Below are 4,309 nucleotides of genomic sequence, written 5' to 3'. Positions count from 1 at the left end.
TGAACCAATGATCACTGGATTGCAAGAATCATTGCCAAAGTCCATTGGATTGCTTCCTTTTTATGGAGGTGTGGCAAGTACATGATGTTATTATACTTGAACTTCAAGACTTTTCTTTAGAGTTTGTTTATAAAATTAAGGTTGCCGGTGTCCTTGCTTTTGCTATAATTTTACTGAAGTCTTCAAAATGAACTGGAGATGCCTGAATCATGATGTATACCATCTAATTGGTTAGTTAAAGTTGAAACAAGTGTTTCTGGCCACTTGAATCTTATTTTTGCTATCTCACATGCTGAACAGAGAGAAGTAGATACCTAACACTTCATGTAAACAGCCCCTTGGCTGGATTTACTTCCCAGTGCTGATGGGCAAGTATTACATTCTCAAGATGGTGGAGATAGTCCAATTCTTAGTCTCTTTAAATCAGTCACTACTGCAATATTATTTAAGCCAGGGTGCCCAAATCCAACCTCTTTCAGCACCCTATCAAAACAAGCAGAAGCTGCAGGTACAAAGCTGAACATTCAATATTTAGAAAACTCATTGTATGTATATATCATCGATTCTCAGGTAGTTCAAATGGTTAGACATGTGATTTGCTCTCATAAAGTTTGAGATTCAAGTTTTCTTGAGCATCTCAATAGCTATTCCTCAAATATTGTAGGGTTAGGCGGAGAGTAGTTTAAATATGCATCAATTATCAATATCCTCTTTTGATTTTTTTTTTGGGGCAAAATCTTTTGAATTTGATGCAGTGTCAAGGTGGTCTTATAAATTATTTTTTGGATTGTAACTACTTTGAGCTTTGAAATTGCGACAAAGTGGTTCCCTGTAAGTTTGAGTTAAATTTTAACCAAATATTGTGATTATGGTTTTCTTCACTAGTGAGTTTCTTCCCATACATTTAGTTCAGTGCTCTTTTGGGGAAAAATAGTTTTAACACTCGCTGCTTGCTTTCGTTGCAACATTGTTGTCATGAGACATCATCAAGCTGTGCAGATATTAGTTTAATTTGAATGTTGTCTATGAGAAATCAAAACATTTACTCGGAACATTTTCAGCCTTCAATAATGACAATCACTTAAATTCTCTGCTTCCTAAATTGATATGCGAATCTTGCTTTTATTTTTATAGTTCATTTAAAATATTGAAGTGTTTTCCAATTGCAGATCTTTTATACAAGGCAAATATGAATACTGGAAGTGTGCTTGAATATGCCCTCGCCTTTACAAGTGCATTATTGGATAAGTATTGCAGTAAATGGAATGATATTCCCAAAACAAGATTTGTTGACAGTACAACTTCATCTACACAATCACCCAGGAATCCTCACTTTTCCCAGGTATGCAAGATTGCCTTCTATTTCTTTTAAAAAAGCCATCCATCTATTTTAAGCTTATACTATTAAGATTTCAAAATCAATAATCAGGATCATTCATGTATGTTAGTATTATCTGCATTTAAATTGCTATTCTGATTTTTCTATTGATTGAGCTTTCTATATAATTGATTTCTTACTATTAATTAATCAAGCTTTGTGTGCATACAGTAGAGAAAAATAGTACTTGTGAAACAATTCTATCATCAATGTTGCTTAGTTTATTCTTTATAAAAGGGATTTGATTTCTGTGTTCAATTAAATTGGGTCCTTGACTTTTTTTAGTTTGGAATATTATAAAGTTTGATAGAAAATTTTCTTTTTCTGGAAAAGAGAAATCATATGGAATTTCCATTGCTTTTGTATTCGCATTTTTTATTGTCCTTAGCTTTGCATTTGTGATTGTCTTTTGTATGTGGTGTCCTCTCTTGGAAATAATTTCCATAGCATTTTTCTTGAAGTAACTTGTGATGTTAGATAATAACAATAAAATATTTCTTTGCTTATTTTGTAGATGTGACAAGCGAAATAGAAAATGATACTTAATTTTGAAGGCTTTGTGTTGGGCAGCTGTAGAATATTTTGTGCTGAAAGTAGTAACATTTCAATATGTTGAATATTTAAGACTACTTGAATACTTAAAGAACATTTTGTTGTTGATGATAGTGTTGAATGTTTTAAACTAATTTGTGGATTGTTAATACAATGTTGAATGTTTTTACTTTTTGTTATTTGAAAATCAAGTTCATTTGATGATGCTAGTATATATTAGAAAGCTAATTTTAATTATATAAATAAAAAATAAAAATATAATAGAATAAATTAGTGTTATATAAATGAATATATAATGAGAATTTAAACTTATCTAAATATTAAAATAATACAAAAAATGTGTTATAATATCTATTACAATAACACTTTTTATAAGTAAAGAATTTTGTTATGCAAACTTCATTATATAACACAAAAAATGTGTTATACTAAAGTGTAGTATACCACAAATTTATAAGTATTGAAATGTGTTATATAATCGACTATAAATAATATAATTAAACACTTATCTATTTATTAAAATAACACAGAAAGTGTGTTATCGTTGACAGTATAATAACACATCTCTATAACAATGATAAAGTGTTATGTAAAGTACCCTGACCTACGATAACATAGTCGGTCTTAACACGTCAAAAAGTGTTATGGTATGTTTTGATAACACATTTTTGGTGTTATTAAAAGCATTTTTTCTTGTAGTGAGTGATCAAGTTTGGCTTTCATAAAGATTACAAGTATAAAAAGAGTTTAGGAATGGAAGAAAATTAATGTGACCCATGATATATAATATTCTCCACCTTGAGTCAAACAATCCAAAGTTTGAGGATGAATATTAGATTTTGCAGCCTTCCATCCTGCTGCTGCATTATTCTTTGATTTTAAGAAAATTCAAAGAATTATTGAAGTTGCCTACTGGAATCACTTTAGTCATTATATCGCATGATTTATCTCAGTAGCTATCTTGTTCACCTTTACCATTCATTTAGCTACTATGTCCCTTAGAAAATGAAGCTTGACAATTATGTGATTTGTCCTCTCGTGGAACACAGTGTTCTTAGTAGATAGGTGTATAACACTTTGAGAATCACAGTGCAAAACAACTTGTTCTTGCTTGAAACCCAATTCATCTAAGATACCTTTCATCCATAGAGCTGACAGCCTCTCCTCTATGAGGGCAATGTACTCGATTTCAGTGGTGGACAAAGCCACAACATATTGCAAGTTCGACTTCAAACTAACCACATATCTAGAAAGAGACTTTTTCTTATTATACAAAATTAGAGGCATAATAGCCTACAACTTCACACAAATTTTGATCTATCATGGAGTAATATATCTTCAAACAAGATGTGCTTTCCATGTACCTAAGCCACCACTTAACAGCCTGCCAATGTTCAAGGCTTGGCTTGCTCATAAATCGGCGTACCAAACCAATTCCATAGGCTAAGTCAGGTCTAGTTGAAATCATTGAGTACATAATGCTTCCAATGGCATTAGAATATGGAACTCCTACCATCTTCTTCTCTTCAAAAGACGCTTCCTCATCTGTTAGGGAATTCAGTTTAAATGTACTCCAATTGGTGTGTTGACTGATCTTGCCTCCTTTTGACCAAATAATTCCACAATCTTGTTTACATACCCCTTCTGAGATAGAGTCAAAATATCCTTGCTTCTGTCCCGAGCTATTTTTCATTCCTATAATCCTTGTAGCTGGACCAAGTTGCTTCATATCGAATTCTTCACTTAGCAACTTCTTTAACTTCAACATCTCAGATCTATGCTTACAAGCTATAAGCATGGCATCAACATAAATTAAGAGATAAATGAAGCTCTTTTCCTCAAGAATTTTGTAGTAAACACAACTGTCATACTTTGATCTCTGAAATTTCAGTTTGAGCATATATTCATCAAATCTGAAATACCATTGTCTATGTGACTGTTTCAGACCATAGAGAGACCTCTTCAGCAGACAAACCTTGTTTTCCATTCCTTGTTGCAGAAACCCTTCTGGTTGTTGCATCCAGATTTCCTCTTCTAGCATACCATGTAAGAATGATGCATCAAGCTGCTCTAATTCTAGATCATTTATTGCTGTAATAGACAAGATTACTCAAATTGAAGTGTGCTTTACAACGGGTGAGAAGACAGCTTCATGATAATCAACGCCTTCAATCTGTGAGAAACCTTATGCAACCAACCTTGCTTTGAATCTACGTATGATTCTTGCTTTCCTTTTGTATACCCATTTATAGCCTATCACCTTCTTGTTCCTGGGTCTATCAACCAATTCCGACATGTCTTGTTCTTGGACAGTGATTCCATTTCCTCACTCATGGATCTTTTCCACTTTTCCCAGTCTGTACTTTTCTTAGCTTCACT

General features: G+C 32.6%; 1 long non-coding RNA gene across 1 annotated transcript; it reads left to right on the top strand.

Annotated features, from left to right (window-relative positions):
* Positions 1-446: 446 nt before the first annotated feature.
* LOC133805160 (uncharacterized) lies at positions 447-2,131 on the top strand. The gene is made up of 3 exons (XR_009878874.1): positions 447-508; positions 1,170-1,342; positions 1,893-2,131. It is a non-coding gene; the product is annotated as an uncharacterized LOC133805160 (long non-coding RNA).
* Positions 2,132-4,309: the final 2,178 nt, after the last annotated feature.

Source organism: Humulus lupulus, chromosome X, assembly GCF_963169125.1.
Source record: "Humulus lupulus chromosome X, drHumLupu1.1, whole genome shotgun sequence".
Lineage (NCBI taxonomy): Eukaryota > Viridiplantae > Streptophyta > Magnoliopsida > Rosales > Cannabaceae > Humulus > Humulus lupulus.
Note: the sequence above shows the minus strand (reverse complement) of the source record. Positions and strands in the feature narration are given on the sequence as shown.